The 25,607-nt window shown below is 51.0% G+C and overlaps 1 long non-coding RNA gene across 14 annotated transcripts in view; it reads left to right on the forward strand.

Annotated features, from left to right (window-relative positions):
• The first annotated feature begins 4,140 nt into the window (after positions 1 to 4,140).
• The window catches only part of LOC123287650 (uncharacterized), a 216,701-nt gene continuing 195,234 nt past the window's right edge, over positions 4,141 to 25,607 (forward strand). For 10 of the 14 annotated variants that reach the window (XR_011505356.1, XR_011505358.1, XR_011505360.1 and 7 more), the window contains exon 1: positions 4,141 to 4,520. This is a non-coding gene — a long non-coding RNA (uncharacterized lncRNA). Of the gene's footprint in view, positions 4,521 to 18,820; positions 18,951 to 25,607 lie in introns of all 14 variants that reach the window. The other 4 variants (XR_011505355.1, XR_011505357.1, XR_011505348.1 and 1 more) reach the window with 3 other exon arrangements.

Below are 25,607 nucleotides of genomic sequence, written 5' to 3' on the forward strand. Positions count from 1 at the left end.
GCGTTGGTAGAATGGGGATGTCGTCTTGCCTCCCCAGGTCGTTGCTAATATTAAACAACCTGCTACTCCTAATGCACCCAGCAAAGTGCCAGGCACACCCTAAACACCTGTAAACGTGACATCTTTAGCATCTTTAGCAATCACAATTAAGCCCAAAGATTTATGCAGAGCCACGTGACAGGTGCTGTGGATGTACAGAGAGGACAGGCGTCCTTGTCCTTAAGGGGCTTTTAGTTTGGGAGGACGCCTTATCCTCAGATGCGAGAGCAGAGGAACTTAGCATCCAGGCAGCATATAAAGCAGTGTTCTCGGAGGCATTCTGGGCCCAGCGGCCTCTGCACCACGGGGAACCTGCAGAGATGCAAATTCTCCGGCCCCACCCGGAGCTACTGAATCCGGAGCCCTGGGGGTGGGCCGGGCAATCTGGTTGTAACCAGCCCTGCAGGTGACTGTGATGCTAAGGCTGTAGAACCGCTGATAGAAAGAACAGAGGCACAGACTTCGGAGTGTGCCGGCGCAGGTTCGACTTCTGTGCTTGTAATGAGGCTTCAGCCAAGAAATTGTAGGAAGCTCCGAGGAGGGTGGGGCTGGGAGCCGGAGGAGAGGGAGTCGAGTGGGGGTTGGGGAATTGGCCCCAACCCGGAGAGTATGACAAGGGCAATCACAGGCCTCTCCCCAGCACAGCATCCTGGTCAGAGGCTGAATTTCTCAGGGGGAAGGACCACTGGCCTCGACCCAATTCGGGGAGCTCCCCGAAAGGCTTTCAGAACGTGGCCACCCGGATTTGAAACCCGCCAACCCTGAGTTCAGGCCAACTCCGTCTCTTCCTGGGGCACCCTAAGCTTTCCGAGCCTCAATTTCCCCCATCTTGCGGGATCCCTGAGGCTCGTATAAGGCACCTAGGAGGCTGCAGAGTCCCGCGTCATGACCCATTTCCGCCACTGCTCGGGTCAGTGGTTTACAGAAAGCTCCTCTCTGGAGGGGTCGACGAAGCCTGAGCCAGAGAAGTGGGCTGGGGCGCGCGCCGCGAGGGGCTGGGGGATTCGGGAGCTGGCGCGCTGATCTTCTCCGAGAACACCCACTTATGGGACATCGGGCAGTGCGAGCGGGGCGTGAGGATAACCTCCAGGCTTTTCTCTAAAGCGTCCTGGAATTATCCGGGGAACAAAACGAATACAAAATTAGCTGCGAAGCTAATGAATTGTCCGGGAGGCTGAGGTGGGGACTCTGACCCGGGGAGCCGCCGGTCGTGGACCTAGCGGCGCGCACGGCTGTCCCGGCACAGGAGCGCAGGGCGCACGGCGCGGGCTTGGAAGGCGACCCCAGCCTTCTCCCAGGCGGAGCGGAAGGGCGAGGAAGAGAGGATCCGGGGGCGGAAGGAGGGTTTGGGGGGCGGGGGGCCTGTCTTGATCCTACAATGGGGCGTTCAATAGGCTTTCCAGGTGTTCTTTGAGTAGACCCCAAATAATGCCCTGACCTCCAACGAAGGATCCCATGAGCGAATGATCTAGCCCCTGCCTACCTTTTGGGGCTCAGCTTTTACTACATGCTCCCCGCGGCCTCCCGGCTGGGAACGTCCTCCCCAAGTCCCCGCGGCCTCGCTTCATTTCGACCTGGGACCACTCCGCCAGCGCCTCTGGTTTCCAGCGCGCGAAGCACATGGAGGAGGGGACGAGAGGGACACTGCCATCCCAGGGGAAAGGAGACGGAGGTTAGGCTAATTTCCCCAATCCAGACCCCGTATCGGAACAGCCACGGCCTCGCCTCGGCGGCCACGGCCCGCCCCCTCCCCGCGCCCCCCGGCCAGGCTTTGAAGAGCGCGTTTTAGGAACTTTTCCATTTTCCTTCTGGAGGCGTGTTTGTTCTTCTCAGTCACCTCGCTTTTTTTTTTATGAGCTTCAGAGCTGATCTGTATGTCCTTCGCTCCGTGTAATTTCAATTTGAACTCTCCCCAGAGCGGCCTTTTCCCTCTTGTTGCCTGCCAAGTCGTTTGAAGGCTGTGCAAACATTCTCCTCCCGTCCGCCAGAATCTCGGTCTACACCCGCGAGGGGAGGCGGAGGCGGTTGCCCCGAGAGTTCCGGTGGATGGGAGCCTTTTTCGGCAGACGCCTTCGCCTTCGGAGCGTTTGGGAGGACGAATTGGGGGAGGGGAGGGGAACCATCCCAATAACTGCCCTGTGGTCCCTCTTCTTAAGGATTGTGATGCGTTGTGATGTGTGTGTGTGTAAACATTCCTTACCCCATATTCGAAGTCTTAGGAAGAAAGACAGTGGAGACGCTGAAGACGCTCCAGCACTTACTGAGTGTCAGCACTGTTCTTTCCATCGAGGGCCTCCATCACTTCTCAGCCAGCTTCCTGGCAAGGCGGTGTTAGCCCTAATTTACAGATGAGAGAAACTGAGGCTGAGTCACGAGATCAGTTTCTCAGCCACCCTGTTGGGATTCAAATCCCATTTTCCATTGGGATTCAATCCAATTAATAATTATCATTACTTATGGCTTACTATAACATTATTAAATACTCGTAACAACTGCCCTTTAATAAGCACCTATGATCTCCTCGTTTATTTCCTACAAATATTTCTCACAATGTCTGTAGGGATCGTGTACTTTCCACAGGACAAACAGGAAAATCGTGGCCCAGAGAAGTTGTGATCTGCCCAAAGTCACACAGCGAGGAAGAGCTGGAGTCAGGATTTGAACTCGGGCGGAGGTATTCCTACCACCATGTTCCTGCTTCTGGGAGAGCCTTTCCCAGCTCTCTCCTGAGTCACAGGAAAGAAATCCCAGGTTTTTGGACCCCAGGCTGCATTTTCCTCCCTGAGGTCACTCTGGGGACAAACAGGAAGATTGGGGGGTGGGGGTGGGGGTTACATAAGGCCGTGACTTCAAAGGCAGCCACCACAGGGGTGTACAGCCTTGGCTCTGGGTGGCTGGCCAGGGGCACCAATCTGCCACCCGAGGGCTGTCCACCCCTCATCTCTGACTCCACTTCCTTGTAGTCCAAGGGCGCAGCGGGCGGTGGAGGAGGCTGAGGTGAGAACCGGGTGGGAGGTCTGTAACTGAAGGTGGGGGAACAGAGATCAGGTGGGATAAGAAGAATAAATTTAACAACAGCGGCCAGCATTTATTGAGCACTTACTATATGGATGCATGGTGCATGGTTCTTTTCTTATGTTAACAGCCCTATCGGTAGGACTTTCAATCATTCCCTTCAAACACACAGAGAGGTTAAGCCATTTGTTTAGAGTCACAGAGCGGGTAGTGGGTCCAGAATTCCATAGGGCGGAGGCCCTCAATGGGAGCTCACTTCGGGTAAGTCTGGCACATTCTGGTAGAAGTGGGTTCTGACTTTCTCTGATACAAGCTGTGAAACAGACTTAGAGGGTCTCGGGACAGTGGGTCCGGCACCCTCCATTTGGGGAAACCGAGGCCTGGTGAGCAGTGGAGCATGACCTACAGTCCCACATCAAGTCAGGAGGGGAAACAAAAGGGGAACTCAAGTGGTCTGGGCTCACTGCCTCCCTCGCAGGCCGGGGTACTTCCCGAAGCTCTGAGGGAAGAAGGAAGGGCGTGGCCTAAGACATACGGCAGGTGTTTCTTCTGTCCTCAACTTACTGTGCGACTTTGTGCAAGCCGATCAACCTCTCTGGGCCTCAGTTTTCCCGATTGCAAAATCATGGAGGTACAGGGGGCTAGGTTAATTAACTGCTGAGGCACTTGGTGATCATAATGTTCTGAGAAGCTCATGAGGCCACAGCCAAAAAAGCAGATTCAGAGGCAAGCAGAAGCAGTCCCCAGTCCCGGGGTTCTGTGCAATCAGGCTTCCCAAACTTCTGGAGGGTGGGCGGCAGTGGCAGGCTCACTGGATCGCTGAGGAAGGGCCCTTTCTTTGGCAGGCACCCCAAAGGCCTCTGGATCCCAGCCCAGGCATGGCTTACATGGGCTTCCACATGAGAAGTGGGTCACAACCCCATCACTGGGATTCCTCTGAGGCCCCCAAGGTGGGGGCTAAAGGGCGAAGGGTTTGGCTGGAGTGATCAGGCTTGGCCTGGGGAGTCACTAGGACCCGGAAGCTTTGCAAGCTAATGCTTGCATAAATATTCAACTGGAGCGGCTTATGTGAGTCCTGCCCTGCGTTTAGGCCCACATAGGCACGGCACACCCCCGCTCAGCCCACCCCCCTCCTCCTCCGAGTTCTTCTTCATCTCCTTCTTGCTGCTGTAATTTAAGGGCTCTGCTTTCTCTAGCCCCTACTCCAAGCCACTGCGTTGCAATTTTCAGTAATAACATCTGAGAGTCAGAGAGGTGGAGGCACCTGCTGAAGGTGCTCAGCCAGTGAGGGGCCCACAGACAGAGAACATGGATCAGACCAGTCAGAGGATAGAGCCAGGAGGAAGCGGAGCAGGCAGCACCGCCCATCTCCCTGCCCATATCTGGCCCGGAGCTGGACCATCCTTGACCTGATCACACACACCAAAGCCAGAGTCTCTGGAAGTGGATTGTTCCTGCGACTATGGGTAAGTCTGTGACGTGGTCAGTGTCTCCAGAAATGTGCCCATGAATGCTCTGGGACTGATTTATGGAGATATTTCCATTTCTGGTGACTCTGTGGGGGAGCAGGCCTTTTCACTACAGAAATCTCAGCTTTCCTTATCTGCTCCAGGAAACGACAGGGATAAAGGATGCCGAGGAGGGAGCTGGAGCGCAGGGCAGCAGAGGGAGTCGGCCTGGGGGCCTAGCTGGGAGGAGCCTGGCCAGGAGCCTACTGTGGGCCCCAGTTAATGCTTCAACTACCCTGGGGGCGGGGGCGGACCTGGGTGGATAAACCATTGTCCCTCCAGTTAGAGTCCGACGAGGTTTTGGGCTTACTTTACAGATCCAGAGAGGGGCACTGACTCGGCCAAGGCCACTCCGGGGTCAGGGATGGGGTCTGGCCTCCAAAGGTCTCAAACTTGCCCTTAAGCCGCCCTGTGGACTAGCCAGCGGGGCTGTGAGCCGTAGGGGCAGGGATCCTGGGGTGGGGGTGTGGGGGGTGTGTCTCCTTAAGGCCCCAGGGGTCAGGTGGGGGTGGTCCAGCTCTGACTCTCCTCCTGGCCTCCCAGTGCCCAGGCGCTCCCGGGCGGGTGCGCATTTTTCCAGGTTCTGGGAAGGAGGAAGGGAAAGCAGGGCCTGGAAGGCGATGCCGGCGTGGGGGAGTGTGGGGGAAGGAGCTGCGAACAAAGGGGCCCGCGCTGGATCCGGCGGGGCCGCTGAGTGACGATCCACAGGCCCGGGGGGTGGAGCGGCTGCGGGGGAGGCCTGGGGGCGGGGCGGGGCGCAGGGCCCTCCGGAGAGACAGGCTCACAGAGAAGGGAGACCCAGACAGAGGGCAGAGATAGAGAAAGAGTGAGATCGAGAGAGGCGCACACACAGAAAAGAGAGGGAGAAACACAGAGACGGAAGGATACTGAGCACAGAGAGACACAGGAGATACAAGGTAGAGATGAGAGACTCAGAGAGGGAGAGACAGAGAAAACTAGAGAGACAGATCTAGAGAGCGAAAATAAACACCCAGAACCTAGAGACAGAGTCAGAGAGACATTGCGTCAGGGAGAAACAGATGAACAGCCGGAGAGAGGAGAGAAAGGACAGAGAGAGGAGGAGAGAGAGAGGCAGAGGCCCAGAGAGGAAGGGAGCAGAGATGGATGTGATCTGTAGCTGATGTGGACAGAAAACCAAATCGATGTAAATTCGCTTTGGTGGCAAGGATCTGAGGTTATCCGTGTTGTGGGTCCTTGTCTGTCCTGGTCTGGGGACATCTGTCCCTCAGGCCCCAGCATAAGGGACTTCGGCCACAATTTGTAACAGGGTTAGTTCCCTTTCCAGATAAAGTGGCTTTTATAAGTGGCTTTTAATGCCGTCCCAACCCCAGCACACCCCATCTTCAGTTCTTAATTTTCATCCTGCCAGCTGTGGCATGGGCACCTGTGGATGGGCTGTCCCAGGCCATCGGCAGCCAGGCACGGCCTCCAGTGGACACTCAGAGAATCCATGTCCAGCCGCGGGGACCCCCTTGCGTGTGTGCACAGGGTCATACAACCTCCCTAAGTTACTAGCATCCTCACCACATGTGTGTGCACACACCGTTACGGAAGTCCACCACACGCACGCACGCTTCGCTCACTGCAGCACGTGTGAACACACATGCATTCAACATTTGTTGAGCATCTTCCACATGTGGGGCGCTGGACAGGGTGTTGCAGATAGAGAAAAAAGGGGACTCTGTCAGTCTCCCCCTAGAGGTGGGGATGCCAGGGCACCCTGCAGACGGGGTGAGCCAGACCGAGGCTGCAGGGGCAGCGGGCATGGGGACTGTCCCTCTGTCTTTGTGAGTGTCCAAAGTCAGCGTGTGTGGCAGGGTAGAGAGCTCCAGTCCCCCACTGCAGTCAGGGCCAAGAGCACCCAAACTAGTATAGGTGAGCTTGGGGCGAGTTTGGGGCCTCCCAGGGTATATATTCTGTCTGTTCCTCACCCCCAAGCCCCCCACTGTTATGAGCGATCAGAGGGCTGGGGGTCCCCTCCCTCTGTCAAGTCTCAGAACTGCCCCTCTGTGTCTGTTTCTTTGGGGAGTCAGTCCTGCCTGGCTCCTGGGCCCAAGTTGGGGACCCCGGCCTCTACCCCAAAGGGGATCCTGTGAGGAGTGGGGAGAGACACTGGACTTCCTTTTGTATTTGTCCAGCGTCCTGGGAGGGTGTGCGTTTCCTTTGAGCTGGGCTGAGGGGAATGACAATGCCCAACTGCTGCTCCCAATGCCAGCTGGTGTTTCATGTCAAGCATCCTAATGATTGTAATGACAGCTAACGTTTATGGAGCGCCCACCACACGCTGTGCTAAGCACTTTGCAGCTACTGTCTCACGGAAGGCTCGAAACAGCCCCGTAACACGGGAGGAGTGACTGTGAATCCCATTGTACAGATGAAGAAACTGAGGCCAGGGGCGGGGAAAGCACTGGCCTAAAATCCTATGGCAAGAGTTCACACCCAGGCAGGCCAACTCCAGGAGTCAAGCTTGCAACCTTGTAACTAACACCTCTCCTTGTGGCCAATAGTTCTGATCTATTTTGGCAGCTTCTAGAAATCGACAAGATGTGGGGGGGGGGGGGTGTGCATGTGCACGCGTGGGTGTCGTGGGTGGTGTAGATTCCAGGGGTCAGCCAGGAGCCGCCCTGGATTCAAACAGCAGAGGCCCAGGCCGGGAAGAACTTTCCAGGAGAGCAGCCATTTCCTCTGACGGCAAGGGGGCCTTGCCCAAGCCCCCCAGCTCATTTAAGCTCGGCTTTGGTCCTGCTGCAGGATTGCAGAGCGGCCGGCTCTGCGCCCAGCCTGCCTGCCGTGTAACAGGATAGTTTATATTATACCGCGGAGCAGAAATAAAACTACTGAGTCGAACATTGCTAACAGATGCCGCCGCCAGAGCCCAGGGTCCGAGGCCAGAGGCGCTTGCAAGCACCCTGGGAGGGGGGACGCCGGGAGTCTGGTTCCTCCAGACCCTGCAGGTTGGGAGCAGTGGGGGGGTGCTGCTGGAATTGGAGGTTTGGGGCCACAAAGAGGCTTTTGGAAATGGAGAGGGGAAGATAGAAAGGAAGGAAAGGGACCTATCTTTTCTTTCCCTTGCTCTCCCCACGCGTTCGGAACATTCCAAACTTGCGACCTGCCGATTTCTCGATTTTAATGGCTCTTCCTTCCGTGAAGAGGGGGAGCCCAGGAAGTGGTGGTTTTTGCATTCCTGAAATCCCCATTAGTTCTCCTAAAATACCCCCAAATAAACACGCTCTAAATCCCGTAAACTCCCTTCTAATAAGGCTCTGCCTCTAACCTCACAAGAGAGTTCTGGAACTTCCATCCTCACATGGCCTCCTAACTCATCTTTCCACCCACCCCCCTGCTGCACCACTTCATCTTCTAGACCGCAGCCAGCATGACCTTCCTTAAGCCCCGCTCTGGTAAAGTCATGCTCTTGCCCCCACACCTTCAGTGGCTCCCCATTGTCCACAGTAGAGCTTCTGAAAGGGTGGTCTAAGGAGTGTCTGCATCAGAGTCCCCTGGGATGGTTGTTAAACTCCAGATTCCTGGACCACACCCCCGAGCTACTGAATCCATCTCGTTGGGGCCTAGGAATCTGCATTGTAAACAATCTGAGAACCTTTCTGGAAGGAGGCAAGGTAACCATCTTTTAAATGAGCGCATTGTAAAGTCATCAGGGTAATGTCAAGCTGAAAGCTTGTGCAGGCCTCTTCACCAGTGATTCGACAGATGTTCAGAGCACCTACTGTGTGCTCGGCACCTGCTAGGGGCTGGGTGCTGGGGATACAGCATGCACGAGGTAATTAAGATTGCCAGTGTTGTATTCCCGGCGACTTCAGAGGAGAAAGAACGTGATGGTGGCTGGATGGTTCCGGAAGACATCATGGGGTGGCATCTCGGGGCTAGGCTTGATGGAACAGTAGGTTATCCCCAAGGATTCAGGGTCGGTGCTCCAGGCGGAAGGCTGGTGTGAGCAAAGGCTCTGAGGTAGGGAACTGCAAAACAGGGTGGAAGGGCCTGGCAGTTCAGCAGCATCACAGACTTTGGAAGTAGGTGAGAGGGCCGGCCCAGTGGCACAGCGGTTAAGTTCACACATTCTGCCTCGGTGGCCTGGGGTTCGCTGGTTAGGATTCCAGATGTGGACCTCAGTACCACTTGTCGAGCCATGCTGTGGTGGGTGTCCCACATAGAAAAAAGTAGAGGAAGATGGGCACAGATGTTAGCTTAAGGCCAGTCTTCCTCAGCAAAAAGGGGAGGATCGGTGGCAGATGTTAGCTCAGGGTTAATCTTCCTCAAAAAAGAAAAAAAAAATGGGGGAAGTAGATGAGAACGATGGGGAAATGGGGAATCCATGATTCTGCTCTCTTTTTCTGCTCATCTTTCCTGGAAAGTCAGAGTGTAGGGACCTTATCTCCCTTTTCCCGGAAGCTCCTGGAGGTGCCTGCGTTGCTCTGGAAATGCTTGTTGAATGAGTGAGAGAAAGGTGGTAAGAGAGCAAGGCGGGGGGATAAAGATACACAGAGAGCAAAGAACAAAGAGAATGAATGAGGATGTAGGAGGAGGAGGGAGAGACAGATGAGCCCAGTGTGTAGTTCATAAGCTCCAGAAGCTGTTTGGAGTAGGAGTAAACTAACTGTGTGTGTGTGTGTGTGTGTGTGTGTGTGTGTGTGTGTGCAGCTATGGCTGATGCCTTAGAGCATATTTAGGGTCTGTTGTTAGAAACCAAAGCATCACAGACACGCAGAAGTGGCTTCCGCCCTACCTTCCATTCCCTCCTGGGGGAGGAAGGAGGCAGGGGAGGCTGACAGAAAGAGTGGTGGTGGGGCCAGCCCGGTGGTACAGCGGTTAAGTGCGCATGTTCCACTTCTCGGCGGCCCAGGGTTCGCTGGTTCAGATCCCGGGTGCGGACACGACACCGCTTGGCAAAAGCCATGCTGTGGCAGGCATCCCACATATCAAGTAGAGGCAGATGGGCATGGATGTGAGCTCAGGGCCAGTCTTCCTCGGCAAAAGAAGAGGAGGATTGGCAGTAGTTAGTTCAGGGCTAATCTTCCTCAAAAAAAAAAAAAAATAAATAAATAAAAGAAAGAAAGTGGTGGTGGTGGTGGGGGGAGTAGGGAGCCGACCTGGCAGGACGTTGATATCAGTGTAGGCAGTTACAGAGAAAAGGCGGTGGGGTGTGTGTGTGTAAGAGAGACTTTCAAAGCAATCAAAATAACTCTGATTAACATTCTCTCCCACCCGCTCCCTCTCAGACCCATTTCCTCCCAGCCAAGGCCCAGGGCAGACACGCCTGATTGTAACCTTAAGAGACAGGGGAAGCTCGAGCAATTATTTTTACACTAAAAAAAAGGGAAGAAAAAGGCCTCAGAGATGTGGCGTGCTCGGGGCCCCTGAAGAAGGGCTTGGAGACGAAGCGGGGCCCTCAGTACCCCATCTCGGAGTGCTCCGTCTCTCCCAGCCCCCATGTGGTCTGGCCTCTATCTTCTGCCCGCCTGTGACAGACAGGCCAGGCCAGGCACCCCGGAGACCACCCCCTCCCCGGCCGGGGGCCTGTCCCCTCTGAAACTGATCCCCGGTCTTTGGATCTAATTTGTTTCTCTGTCTGCCGGGTTTGGGGGGGTCTTGCCTGGAGACGTGGTGGTCACAGGTGACATCAATCATGTCTGCATCTTCCGAGGGCTGGGGATAGGATATCAGAGAGGTGACCAAGGATTTGCCACATGATTCAAATCATCTCAGCATTGATTAATTGGGTTCATCCTGAGTTTCTGAATCATAACAACTGTTTTTCTCCTTCACCTAACGTCAACAGGCCCTTAAAGGGGAAGGATCCGTTTACGCCGTGCATGTGGCGCATTAAGTTGATCAGCTCCGATTAAATGTTAAATGCTGGATGCGTTTGAGACAAACTCGATTTGCTCAAGATACTTTTCAAAGCTTTTGTGATGATTACACAGCTCTATCCCGCCTCGCCCCTTCCTCCCCGGCTTTTTCCTGGGACGTGTTTTGGCTTCAACCTCTGACAGATGGGAAGAAGGAGCGTGTGGGCTGATGGAGAGGGTTCTCTGGAGCGGGGGACGGGGTGGGGGAGAGCCCCCACAGGCTGTTTAAAAGAGATACAGTTTCTAAAAAGTTTAATAAGGCAGAAAACAGTCCTGGATGCCAAATTTGCCTTCTAAAAGCCAAATATGCGGAATGCCTCCTGCCCCGGATGGAGGAGACAACGGCATATCCAGGGCCAAAGAAAGCAGTTTTCTAGAGAAGAGAAATTATGTTTCTGTGTTGGTATGGGTTCTGGAAGCTAAATGACTGAATATTCTTGGCGTGGAGACAAAATCCAGTTCCGATGCAGACCGGTGAGAGGAGGATCAGGAAAAAACAACAAAGTTCAGGCTCGTTTCCTGTTCTGTCTTCCATGTGAAAGGAGATGCTCAGCAGACCTCCCATCATACTGGCCGTGTGACCTTGGACAAGTCCCTGTGTTTCTTTGAATCTCGGTTTTCTGGTTTATAATACCGTCATAGGATACATAGGATTTGCTGGCCTATTAAGAAGTATAAACTAAAAGAAAGAAGGTGAGGGAAATGGAGCAGCAAATGCGGGGCTGTTGGTAGACGCTCGATGAATGGATGTGTGTGTGTCGGGGGCGGGGTGCAGGCAGACCCTGGTCCTCCACGCGTGGACTCCTTTGGTTCATAAAGTTTCAAAATGTAGATGAGCTCCAAGGTTTAGCCAAAGGGACATTTTGGGCTGTGATAACTGGTGGAAAACGTGACACGGTGGAGCCAGTCTGTGAGGGTGGCCTTGGCAGCTCCTAGCAATGTTGAGATAGTGAATTGGAAATTGATTAGCAAGTCTGGAAGGTTGTCAGGAAGAGTGGAGGCTGTTCCACCCCGTGTAGCAAACATCCAGGAATCCCCATCAGCAGAATTCTCTCTCCCAAAAGCACTTTCAGGTATTTGAAACGACCTTGGTCCTCTGTGAGCCCATACTCGTTCTTAGTGATGGAGAGAAGGTGAGCGGGGCCTTGGACAGGTTCCCCCAAACCCTGTGAGCTTGGGTAGGCTCTGGGGTGGGGTGAATCTCATCAACCTGAGCCACATTTCCGTGGCGGCTGCTGTGGCCTCTGCTCGGTTGCTCTGTGGAATGACTGGGCTTTCCTGGTGCCCTGGGGAACAGAGATGGGGACAGGCAGGTGACATGGGGACAAAGAGAGGCGGAGAGGAGGTGGAAGGAGCCCAAAGAGGGACTGAGAGAGACAGAATAGAGAAAGAGAGACAGAGATAGAGAAAAGCAGGAGAGAATAGGACGGAGAAGAGAGAAAAAAAGCAGAGAGAGACAGAGAATTATCCACATGCACACGAATACGCAGGAAGGGAGCCAGGAGAAGGTCGGAAACACCAGATATTTCCTGCAAAGACAAACAGAAACACAAGGACACGGTCACACTAGGGGAAAGACCACAGAGGGAGAAACGGAGAACAAATGAGCAGGCAGGTAGGAACCTTGAGACTGAGTGTCCTGGGCGCAGGTGCTGGATCTGGGATACTGACGCTCGTTTCGCCCCCAGAACGTGGAATTCCCTGTCCGCGTCACCAGGCCTTCAAAGTCCCCTGCTAGCCTGGCGCCCTTGGGGACATTGCTGGGATGTCACAAATGAGACATCAGGGCTTCGAGGCAGGATTACATCAGGGGAGAGATGAAGTGCAGGAGGATCAAAGGGAGCCAGCGCCCTGGATTCACTGGCGGGACTCCCAGTGGGGCCCACAGCCTGAATTCCTGGCAAAACCCCCAGGAAACATTCTGATGGGCAGATAGAGATGCTCCAACCACAGGCTCCCCTCCCTCCTCCTCATCCTCTTCATCTTGTGTGTTCGTTGAAATCAGAATTGTTGAAATCAGAACTGAGGGTTGGCAAATGCAGGGCACGCTGCTCTAAGGGCCCCCAGCTCTTGAGTCTTAGTTGCTGCGTATGGAAGACCCCAGTGGAATGGTGCGAAATGCTCAGGGGGCAGAAGAACGTGCTGGTTTGGAGTGACACACATTTAGGATTAAAGCAAGCCGCATCCCCCTGAAATTTACTCATCTCAAAATGGGGATGATAGAAATACCTCTGGCTGCATTGCCCTGGGCATAATGTGGTCACCAGCGCTGAGACGGGGCCAGGCCTGGTGCATAGTAAGCGTGGGGCACATGGCGGCTGGAGAGTGCCTATAAGACAGAAGCCAGATCGCTAGCCCACGACAGGGGGTAATATATGGCATCTTGCTCCAGCCCAGAATTGAATTCAACCTCAGCTAGAGAATGAGAACATTGTGATTAGAAACAAGAAGAGAGAAGGGACAAAACAGCCTGTCTTCAAGTGCATGATGACAGAGCGCAGACTCTCCTGGCAGCCCTGGGGGCTGGGGAAGGACAGGGCAGATCATATTAATAACCATAAATTATATCTGCACCGTGATTTATGGCTCCCGATGCGCTTCCCATTGTATTATCTTACAGTGTCAGGAAGGAGGTACCGTGCTGACTATCGTTACAGCAGTTTTAATGTAATTGCTGCTATTAGTGATGACGGTGTTATCAATGTGATTATGGATGTTATTTCTCCTTGTTTTTAAATTGGGGAAACCAAGGCTCAGAGAGAGCAAGTGACTTGGCCAAGGAAGCCAGGATTTAAATCCAGGTTTTTTGTCATCCTGAGCCTTTTCTGGCTGCTCCCTAGTTTCATCTCTGAGGGAGATGACCTCCTTTCCATCTGCCATTTTGTCACCTCCATGCACTGGGAGGGTCTTGGTGCCTTCTCTCCCCAGTGGTCTACTCCAGTCTCCTCTTCTTGTCACCTAAGGATGAAGGGGCTCAAGGATCCCTCTTGTCTGACCCAAAGCCCTCCATTTGCGTAACCAATCGGCAATCCGTCCCCAGCCCCTGCTGCCACCGTGGGAGCTCCGAGCAAGAAAAGAATTCCCCCCAGCAGCTGCCCATTGCGGGGCGGGCAGGGGTGACCTGGATGTGGACTTGTCTGGCCTCATCTCTGTCTTTGACCCCAGCAGCAGCCTGGCTGGCATGTTCACCTCCTGTCTCCCCTTCACCACCTCCTCCTTTCCCTCAGGAAACCCACACCCTGCTCAGGACCGAGTTGATTTGGGGACCAGGTTCATTTACCATTTGCAGAAGGAGCTATTTCAAGAATGTGCAGATTCAGTCCGGGGAATGGCCTAGAAGGAGACTGGCTCGGCTTTTAAGCAGGAGAACAAATGAGCCTGAGCCCCCCTGCCTCCCTGTACCCCGTCCTGCGATTTCCTTTGTCTCAATCCGAAATCCCCCTTTACATGATCCCAGAGGCTTCCTAATAAAATAGAACTGTAACTTTATCTAAGATGAGCGTAGCACATGTAGCATGGATAAGGTGTAATTAATAACAGAAAATAATGTTTCCCCCTCCTGACCTTTCACCCCCATATAAGTGTCTTAAGTTTTATGATAGCTAAGCACAAAATGAGTGTGTGCATCCGTGCATGCATATGTGTGTGTGCGTGTGCGTTCATGCTCCAGTGTGCGCGTTTGAGCTGAGCCTACGTGGGGCCAATACGTCTGTCTGGTGAGTGTTCACCTAGCCCTGGCTGGAACTGGTTTACGTTTCTCGGTAGACTGGCCTCTCGCTGAACCCAGGCACTGCCTGAAACTGATCTGATTTCTTGAAGTGAGGATTCTGTCGAGATCTCAAAATACCCTGTGTCTATTTCCGGGCAAAACTTTGGGCCGTGCAGAAGCTGAATATAAGAAAGAGGGAGGGCACGTGTGTGCACATGTGTGCATGCACACTATCTTTTCAATTACCTATTATATTTCAGAACCCCAGCAAATTCCAAGGAGGGGGTATTGATAGTTATTTGTGTCCCTGGTAACGGGCAGGAAACCAAGATGAACATTTCATTGGTTTTGACACAGTAAGTCCTTGGGCATACAAGCATCTTGTTATGGAAAATGCTCTGTTAAGTAATTGCAGTCCCCCGACCCCCAGTGTGGCATCATTCTTGTTGTTTAAGGAAAGAATGCAAGAAGTGTGCTTGGCCCAGTGAGTCAGGGGCTGGAGGAAACAGGGGAAGGGGTGAAGGGAGCCCCATCTTCCAGTCTCCACAGACAGTTGCCTGCAGTCAACATTGAAGGGCATTCAAACCAATACTGTTTATCTTAATGGTTCCACAACTATGTTCATTTTGAGTAATATTATCTTGCTTAAAGGTCACTGGGGTGGCCGGAGCTGTTGGTTTCTGGTGATTCATTACGTTTGATGCTCGACTTTTCGAGAAGTCTGCAGCACCAACCTCTGGGTTAATGGAAGCCACACCATCCACGAAGCCAGTAGCTTTGAATCCTCCCCGGATGGGGAAGCCTGGGCAGGGCCGAGGGAGGTGCCTCCTTTTGATCAGCAGCGCTGATGTGAACCAGAGAGGTCACGCATGTTCGGGGCCCGCACGTTAGCTCTAGTAGACAGCAGCAACTGGGCCCTTGACATTCCCTCCCACCGCAAGCCCAGGGAGTTTTGTTTTCCATGGCTGTCCCTCTCTGGGCTGACTCTTCCAGGACCCCTAGGGCACCAGAGGAACTTTTTTTGGAAGATCCGGAGCCCTAAATCATTAGCGAAGGCCCCTTTGTCTACTCCTCTGGCCTTCCTCTTTCCATCCTTGGCTCCTTCTGACGAAGATAAACTAATTCCTGCTCCCCCAGGGCATGCCTGCTCCCCGCTGTTAGGTGACAGGCTGGGTTTGCAGGGAGATCTCTTTCTCCCCGGGGAGTCATTGGCTTGTGGAGTTCTTTCATGGGCATGCTTGAACTCTGGAGGGCCCCCAAACTGATAGCCACCTCTGCTAAATTGATCATATATTTTTCTGTCATTATGTCATTCCGTCATCCTTCTGCAAAAGCTTTGGCCTGCCATTTTTTTTTTTATGGCTCTTCTTCCAAGAGGGGTTCCATGGAGGGTGGGTCAGCGTGATTTATCTTTAAGGAGAAGCGAAAGAGAATTTCTTATCGCTGGGTATCAGAAGGTAGGATTTCCATCTTCTCGCCCTCTCTTTTGCTTTGGGGTTTAAAGGCAATGCCACCAGCTGGATTAAGCAGTTTAGGGAGTTCCTTAGGCTGCTAGCTTCGTGAAGTTGACAATGACCAGAAATTGGGGACTCAGCTGTCTCCTAATTTCACATCCTCCTAGATACTTAAAATCGCGGTACGCCAGTCCCAGAGTGTGCTGCCGGGACAGGAAGATGTTGATCGGATTAAAATATTTCCCAGTGGAGGTTTTGAGGGTTTGGCAAGGATAATGAGAGGAGAAGCTCTTCAGAAACACGACTTGGAAAATTAAACAAGTAATATATATTACTATAGGAAAAAACAGAAAAAGCAGATACAGAAAAAGAAGAAAATGAAAATCACCTGTAATCACACCACATGGGATTATTTGTATTTTACCATCTATCTTTCCCATCTTTTGCATATGGTATATGCATTTTAAATGAAAATAACATCATATTGCATATGCTGTTAATGACTTTTTATTAGCAAAAATTATATATACATACTGTAAAATATTTGAATAATATGGAAAATAACCAGACCAATAACAACAACAAAAATCCAAATTGCAGCTACTGTTTACCTTCAGGTGAACATATTTCTAGATTTCTCTTTCCATGTTGTTTGATCATCTGCTTTTAAAAATCTTCACAACATAGAATAGGCTTCTCCCTGTCAACAGATTTGTCTCTGCATCATTGTTTCTTAGGGGCGGAGTTGTGTTCCATTGTAAGGATGTACTGTGTGTGGTTTGGCTAATACATCCCCCACGGCTGGACAATTAGGTTGTTTCCAACTGTCCATAAAGACCTCTTCTGATGGTTTAGGTGGTGTGTTACCAATACTTTACTGGGTGGGATCTGTGTCCCACTCACAGCTCATTGAGCAAAGCTGCACCATTCCCGCCAACAGCTCTATATATAGCAAGACAGAAATACAAATCTGCTAGGAAGACCGTTAGTAGCAGGAAGTCTAACAGTAGTTTAAACAATGGTGGGTTTATTTTTCTCACATGATGAGTAATCCAGAGGTTGCTGCTGCTGACATTGATCCAGCTTCCCTATGAAGTCATCAGGATCCCGGCTTTCTGGTTGATCATTCCAACATCCTTGGCATTTTGGCTTTTTATTCTTGTACTGTCTTCTTCATGTTCAAAGATGGCTGCCTCAGCTCCAGGCATCACATCTGCATTAAGACAGAAAGGAGAAAGGACTGGGCACCAGAAGCCTTTTCTCTTGAGCCTTTCTCCTTGAGAAGAAATCAATACTCTCCCCCAAATCCTCCCCAAAGACCTTTGCATACATTCTATTGGCCTAAACTGTGCCACAGGGTCTGTTCTAGCTGCCAAGGGGCCAGGAAAATGAATCTTTTCTTTTGAAGACCCTATTGTAGGAGACAGGAAGGGAGAAGGATGTTGGGAATGGATTTGGATCAGCTAACCCGACGGCTTAGCCATAGCATCCAAAACATTCGCACCAATAGCCAGGCCTCTTCTGGGGCACTGCCTTCACTTACCCATCCCTGACCCCATCTACTCTGACTTCCTGTGTCTCACCTCTTACCATCTCTCTAATCCCTGCTTCCAACTCTTCTCATTTCCATCTGGCCTCTTGGTTTGGGAGACATTTAGACTCCCTCAGCCTTGACTTGGCTTTTCACTCAACTCTTGCCTCCATTGATAACATGCTTTCTAGTGTGCAAAGTCCTGGGTTATTGGAAGGACTTGTTCAAGTGAGAACGGATTCAGTGCTGGGTTCTGCAGTGTGGGGGCTGGGAATTCTCCTTCTCTGAATTCCCACCCTCCAGCAGAGAGCCTGGCACAATTCATGCCCATTAAACTCCAATAGAGAGAGGGCAGTGGGGCATCTTTTTAAAACCCTAGTTATTTCACAGATCTAATAGCTGCAGGACTGGCAAAGAATGGCCTGAGGCAGATTCTTCCACGGCACATTTCTTCAGTGTCCTGAGGCTAAATCTTGATTTGGGAAATTTTTCCCGAGAGGAGACACCCTGTAGCATCAAGATCCTGCATCCTTGAGAACTCTGCTTTGTGATGACATCGTGGGGTACCTTTGACTTGAACTGTGCTCTATTTTTTTCTTGGGAGGGTTTTCTTTGCCTTGTGGCCCCAAAGACCATGTGTTAAGTGAGCTATAAAGCTGTGTGGGGAGTCAGTGATCAGGTTTGCTATGAATCTTCAGCTTAGAGCCAGATCTGGATCCATTATGATCATCCCATGATTTTGTTTACCAACGTGACTCCATGGCCTAGACAGAATGGAAATAGCTAGAAAAGCCTATTTTCCCAGTGTTTGTCAAATAAAACTGGAGGGAAAAAAGTCACTGTGGTCATAAAGAAAAAAATATATATAAAGTGAAGGAGAAAGATTGATGCTCTCTGAGAGCCTCTTCTGGCACTGAGGGAGAGCACTGACATATTTTAGCTAACTTAATCCTTACAACTGTCATCTGAGATAGTGTTCTGGTTGCTCTTGCTGTGTAACAAATCTCCCCCACGGTTAGCAGTTTAAAACAACTCATGGATTCTGTGGGTTAGGACTTAAGCCAGAATTCAGCGGGAATACCTTATCTCTGCTCCATGATGTCTCAGGACTCAGTTGGGGAGACCCTAAGACTGGTGGTGATTTGATGGCTGGCTCTTTTATTTCGTCTGAAGACTCAAGGCTGGGATGACTTGAAGATTCAGGTTGCCAATCAGGGCACCTAATGGGGCCTTTGCGTGTGGCCTGGGCTTCTTCACAACACGGCTGCCTCGGGTTACTAGACTTCTTCCACGGTGATTCAGGGCTCCAAGGCCCGGTGTTCCAGCAGATAAGGCAGGAGCCGCATCATGCTTTCATGACCCCTCTTGGAAGTGCAAAGCATTCTTTCTGCCATGGTCTATTGGTTGAAGTAGTCACAACCCATCCAGATTCAAGGAGAAGGGACGTAGACCCATATTTGGATGAGAAGAGTGCCAAAGAATTTGGGGATAGGCTTTTAAATTACCAGAGGTAGATATAATTCAACTCTATTTTACAGACAGAAAAGTGAGGCCAGAAAGCTTTGATAATCAGTCCAAGATAACATGCAAAGTATGATGTAGGGCCAGAAATTGAACCCAGGGTTAGGGAATAGAGAACTGAATGTGCAATTAAAATTATGCATTTATTGTATTAGTAAAAAGAAATGATCCATACACCTGGCTAAGTGCAACCTGAGCTGTTTACCGAAGGAGGAACTGGCTCCTTGTTGGGAGGCTGTGAGCTATCGGACTGGACACACAAGTGGTCACGGTGACGTCAACTGGGTGAGTATTGTTGGCCCAGTTTGGTGATTCCTCTCAGGGTGGGGTCATGCTGGCTTTGAGAGGTCAGTCACTCCAGCACCTAGCCTTTTAGCAGGCCCTCTCATAAACCTCACTGGACTCAGGAATCAATCCAGGGTTTGAAGGTAACAAAGACTAATACGCTCACGGCACTTTACAGTTTACCAAGGACCTTTATGTACAATGTGTCCTTGCCTTGAAGTAGCTATCAGATCGATTCCACCTGCCTGGGATGTGGGGTCCCCTTCCTGCCTCCTCATAGCCGATATGTGTGGAGTGCTGGTGATGTGTTAGGCACAGTGTGGAGTTCTCCACCCGGGTCAGCTCATCGAATCATCACAACACCCCTGTGCGGGCGGAGGTTGATATTCCCGTGTAACAGACGAGGAAACTGAGGCTGAGGAACTCGCCAAAGGTCACCTGACTTTAAAAAGGGCAAAGAGCGAATTTGGACTCAAGCAGCGTGATTGCACCCTTATCCAATATAGTGGCTGGGTCGTCACTTAGATGCTCGCCACGACTCCATTCAGGGGTGCTGGTCAGGACAACGCGGGCTGGCTGAGTGTGTTCCCAGGACCCCTGAAGACATCCCTGGGCTGCAGCCAGCGATCAGAACACCGAGCCTCCAGCCCAGGGTTCTCAGGCTCAGCTCTGTGGACATTTGGGGCTGATGATTCTTAATTGCTGGGGGTGGGGAGTGCTTCCCTGGGCATTGCAGGATGTTGGGCGCATCCATGGCCTCCACTCTCTAGATGCTGGTAGCTCCCCCATCCTCAGGATAGGACAACCCAGAATGTCTCCAGACATTGCCCAAGGTCCCCTGGGGGCCCAAACTGCCCCTGGCTGAGAACCACTGCTAGCCACTACTTGAGTTTGAAGTTTTAACTCCGCCTCTTAAGTATCATGTCCTCTTGGCCAAGTGACTTTACCTAAGTCAGCCTCAATTTCTCACTTATAATTCGGGAGGAACAATGGGACTTAACTCAGAGGGTTATTTCCATTGAGTGACTATTTATAAAGTGGAAAAAACAGTGCCTGGCACTGAATAAATGCCAAAGGAGCTGTTACTCGTTCTCTTCCTCTTGCTACTTGAAGGCAAGAAGCAGATCGTTTATCTCTGCAAACTCAGTGTCTGGTACCTACTGACATTCGGAGGATGTTTGCTGAATGAATATATGATCTTTAAGTACTGTCTGCCACATGCAAAAAGTAGACATGTGAGCCTATACCTAAGTCTGTCTGAAGTCCCCCTTCCCAGCCTGTCCGCAGACCCAGGTGTCCTTGGGAGGTTTAGAGCATAGAGGAAGCCGCAGTTTGATGGTGTGGAAAGTTCCGTAGATGCCCTTTCTGGTCCAGATCACCCCTCCCCGCCCCCACCAGCTGAAGTTCTGCAGACATGCTGGAGAAAAGAGAAGGGAAAGGTGAAAACGATTCTGAATGCGGCAGTGAAGTCAGCTGGTGTGTGGGAGGCACAATGTTCCAAACACAATTAAAACCCAATCAGGGTCCGGAAAAGTGCATTAGTGTCCCTCCAGGAAACGGCAGAGCACATGTGGCGTGGGCATCTCTCTGGGGGCCACTTCTTCAAAGGCTGTCATGACGGCAGTGATGGCCCCCACCCGGGCAGAGCCGCTCGCTCTGTGGCCCAGGCCTGAGCCTGGGAGTGCAGGATCCCTGCTGCAGGAGGGCGCCCGGGGCCGCCTCGCCTCTGCCTGTCTGTGGTTTTAACTCTTGGTCCACATATGTGGATGCCGAAGGGGAGGGAACCCTCTGAGTCTCCGCCAGCGTCCACTTATTTTCAGGAAAGGATGAGAGTGGTTTACTCATTCAATTGACAAATATTTCATCTATGAGCCAGCACTGGGCTGGGGCTGGGGTTCTCAACTGGGGGGCGACGTCCCCAGGGGACCTTGGGCGCTGTCTCCAGAAAACTTTGTCACAACATGGGGCGCATCTAATTTGTAGAGGCCAGAGATGCTGCTAAACGTCCTGCAATGCACAGGATAACCGCTACGACAAAGAATCATCCAGTTCGAAATAGCAATAGTGCCGAGATTAGGAAACCTAGCGGAGGCCCAATGATACATATATACGGTGGCAAACAAGATGGATGTGTTCCCTGCCCTGGCTGGGTTTCTGTCCACATAGTCATCTTAACTATTTACTTTTTTTAATTAAAAAAAAAATTTAAAAACTTTTAATTGAGGTATAATTGACATGTAACATGTTAGTTTCAGGTATACAACACAATGATTCAATATTTGTACGTATTGTGACGTGGTCCCCACAATAAGTCCTAACTATGTCTGTAAGTGGCTGGACTTGGAAGGGGTCCCTTTAAGAACAATGCTGGCCTCTGTTTTGTCCTCTGTCCAAGTGTGGCCTGGTAGCTAGTGAGCGTGTGTGCGTGTGTGTATGCGTGTGTGTGTGTGTACTCAGGGCCGTGGGAGGTGCGTGTTTGGACTCGTGGGGTCATCTGTTTATGTCTGCGTGCCTCAGTGTGCCTGTGTTCCTAAGAATTTCTCTGTCATTTCCTTCCCCTGCTTGCCAAAGCAGCATGGGTGGCTTGCTCAGACCTTCTAAGGTGGAATTCGTCACCAGACGAGATTAAGAAATCATTAGGGACGACCCTTCTTTCCGTTTTCCTCCTCGCCACTTCCACTCCCTTCCCTACCCTCCCTGCCCCCACCTTGGCGATGAAACGAGAGGTCAGTAAACTTGCCCCTGAGCCGAGCCTTTGAACTTGAAGTTTAGTTTAGGCTAACTCCGCCGTGCCTGCGTGAGTATCCAGGAAGCTTTAAAAACGGCACTGCAGGAGAATCAAAGAGCAACCAGGAGTGATTGATCCGGACTTTTCAACCTCGGCATCACTGAGGTTCTGGGCCAGATGATTCTCGGTCGTGGGGGGGCTGTCCTCTGTGTGATAGGGTGTTAAGCAGCATCCCTGGCCCGGACCCACTAGATGCCCCCCAGTTGTAACAACCAAAGATGTCTCCAGACGTCACCCGACGGGAGGTAAAATTACTCCCTGTTGAAAATCATTGATCTACAAATACACAGAACGACACGGGTGAATCTCACACACTTAATTTTGAATAAAAGGAGCCAGATACTAAAGTGTGATGCCGTGTAGCACCATTTATACAAAGCACAAAAAGAGGCAGAGTGAAGCAGGATAGTGGTGCCCTTTGTGGGGAGGGGAGACCACCACAGGGACTTCCGGAGACGTCTTTTTTTTTTTTTCTAGATGCTGAGTACACTTATGATATATGTGCTTTTCTCTATGTATTTTACACCTGAATCAAAAGCTGTAAGTGTGTGTGTTGAGGGAGAAACATATATTAAATGAACGCATTTGGAGAACAGGAGAAGGCTGTCTTAAAAAAAAATCCAAATGGCACAGGTTTCTTCTGCTTTCCAAACCCCGTGGAGGACGGTTTATGAGCAGCTTTATTTAAACGATTCTCTAGAATCCTTCCCGCTGTTTCTAAAGCTACAGGAACAATAAGTCTACTAAGCACGGGTCTGACTGAGGAGAACACGTCATCAGCCTCTATACAAACACACATACACACACACACATGCACACGCACCCCAAACAGAGATGTCACCGGGCTTGTGTTGAATTGAATTTCCTGCCTTGTGGATTCTCCCAGCGGCCCCTCGGAGGGGAGCAAACTGCAAACTGACGTGTGAAATGGACCAATACGTCAGGTTGAGATTTCTGAAAACAAATGGTCCTTTTCATCTTCTGGAGGAGGGGAAAATAATCTACATGGGCAATGGTCAGAGCTGGCGTCTTTTCACTCATTTAGAGGAAAGGCTGGCCTTACACCTCTTTCCTGAACCCTTGTCACGCACACAAGCCCATCTCTGTCCAGAAGACCCTAGATTATTATTCTTCTGGCATTTCTGGTCTTTATGAACAGCAGTACAGCCACGTGGATGCCCAAAGCAAAATACAATATAAGCATTCCATATTTTCTTTAACACCTCTCTTTTAGGGAAACCCAAAGAAGGTTCTAGAAGCAAGGAGGCCAAGAGATGTGTCTGAGAGACCCCAATCTCCCTCCCAGAGGCCTCCTCAGGCATCAGCATTTGGGAAAAGCTGTGTGGATGCTGGCTGCAGCCTGCCCAGCTGGTCAGCATTTATAAAGTGGGCCACATCTGTTCTTGACTGTTAGCACGGGGAAGGGGAGGGGGTCGGGTGAGAGGAGAAAACCCCAAATGCTGGGATTGGTCCCACCTAGTGCCAAGAGAAAATTGCTTCTAAGTTGGAGTCATGGAGAAGTGCTTCGTTAGGAGCAGCGGGCTCTTCATCAAAATGCCCCTCTTAGCCATCTCCCGTCGCATTTCTTTCCTTCGTTTTAAAGTCTCCAGGTTCCAGCCTGTCTTGAGATTTATGGCGTGCTTTGCTTTGCGAATACCCTAAGATCGTATTTGGGTGATAAAGAGCTGAGAGGTCTGCAGATAGCCTGTGGGTTGGGAAAGAGAGTGTAATGTATAATGAACAGAGTACATTTCTCAGTCGCTCTTTCGTGCACATCCATAAAGTTCTAAATGCCCCGGCGCGTGTGGCAAGCACCTCGGAGCCTCTGAAAATCACACAGCAATGATCTCAGAGATGGCACCCCCCCCGTCGCATGCACAGAGAGACATCACATGCTTGCAAACACACGCAAAAGACCCACAGGCCTGTGGCAGCATGTTCCAACACAAGCAGACCCATTTCAACATGGAAAACTGCAGACAGACACAAACTTGACGTTCAGCATCAGATCAAGATGGGGATACGCGCCCTGCTTCTCACACGCCTCCCTGCGGCCACTCCAAAGATTTTAAATGACTGGGTTTGGAGGGGCCCCTTTTCACCCCTGTTTCTTGCTTCAGTTTTCCTTGTAATACAAATATCTTCTGAAATGCAGCGCTGCGGCCGGCAAATTGCACTTCATCCTGCTTTCTTCATAAGACCTCCAGGCCCGTAACAAGGCAGAAACCCCCGGAAATGGAATGTCACCCAATCCGAAGCGTGGGCCCGGCTCAAGACCGTTTGGATGTTGCTGTTTCTGCCTTCACAGCTGCTGCAATAAACTTTCTGAGGGGGACTTGGCATCGCAAGCGTTCCTGGAGACCCTCGCCGAAGGTGAATGAAAGATAGATGAACCAAAGGACTCGTGATGGATAAGACCCCTGACACCAGGACACAGGAGGACGGGGCATGGGGGTCTCTTGGAGAGACAAAATAAAAACTGGCCCCCAATCTTCCACCCTTTTCTCTAAGATCTAATTACAGATGTCTTGACATTCTTTCTGCATAGAGTTTCCTTAAAAGATTTGCCAAGAAGAAACATTTGGAAACTGTGTTTTAGGTATAATCCCGTCTGGGAGTCATTCTTGCTTTGTCGTTAGATGACAGAGCGCTTAATTACAACGAGCACAACGTACGCGGCGTTTGGAAAACCGGATTCTTGACCCACATAATCTGTCCCATGCTGACAATGGCCTTTTGGCAAAACTCACGTCTCTGATCTCATGTTAACTACTACACAAACACACTTATTGTGGGTACCGAGTTTATGTGACTGAGTCTTCTTGACACATGTTCACAATAAAAACACATTTTTCTCCCTTCCCCTGACCCTAGCAGAAAAAAAAGATGAACATTTTTCAAGATGCTGTTTTAATGGCATGAAACTGTCCGCTGAGCTTTCACTCAGTTTTTGTTCTTTTTCTTTTCTCTTTTTATTAAAAAGCCTTTGAAACCAAGCATTCCTGGCTTGTAATTCCTCTCTTTAGCTTTTATGCTGGGGGAGAGACAGATTAGATTAGATTAAAGAGCAGGAGACACCTCATGAAATACATTCCATCTAGAGGCAATATGGTCGACAGGGTCCATTTGTATGCGTGCGCGCGCGTGTGCGTGCGCATGCGTGGGAGAGAGAGAGAGTGTGTGTGTGTGTGTGTGTTTCTTCTTGTGGCTTACGGATGGTCTTTGTACAAATACAGGGTTCTGGTTTCTCGGAATGCATTTGCTCCTTTAGGTTTTTCCCCTCCACAAGTCTGCAGTCTTTGATTGCGCCCCGACGTTTAGGGGGTCTGTGGCATTTCCCGGGGGGTAGTAAATCCTCTTATTAACTCTTCCCTTTAGCGTCTCTCAGTTTCTCAAAACTCCTTCCAAAAGCAGCAGCCGTTTCCTCACAAACAGCAGATGAAAGAGGGAGTCTGTTTCAAAGACCTTCTCCTCGCCAGGCCACCCCCCCCCACCGCCGTTTGTCTGATGACGTCACAGCAGTAACCAAGGCAACGCACTGTGACATCACAACCCAGAGGCTACTGACCTTGGCCTGGAATTCAAAGGGAAAGGGGCCCATAAACTTCTAAAGCAGGCAGGAGATAAATATCCTTAGTCATAAAAAGAACAAACGAACTTGGAGGGGGGCGGCGGGGTGCTGGGAAAAAAAAAAAAAGCAGAACTTTTTTTTTTTTAGAAATACAGTAAAATGCTCTGCCAAGTTCTCCAGGAAGTGCCAGGGGCCATTTTGATGATGTGAACTAGGCTTTAAAACAGAAAGAGGAAAAATGAATGTGGCCGAGAAGAGTCGTTTACAATATTAGAAATCATCAGGTGAAGCTTCCCCA

The sequence above is a fragment of the Equus asinus genome, chromosome 8 (assembly GCF_041296235.1).
Source record: "Equus asinus isolate D_3611 breed Donkey chromosome 8, EquAss-T2T_v2, whole genome shotgun sequence".
NCBI lineage: Eukaryota > Metazoa > Chordata > Mammalia > Perissodactyla > Equidae > Equus > Equus asinus.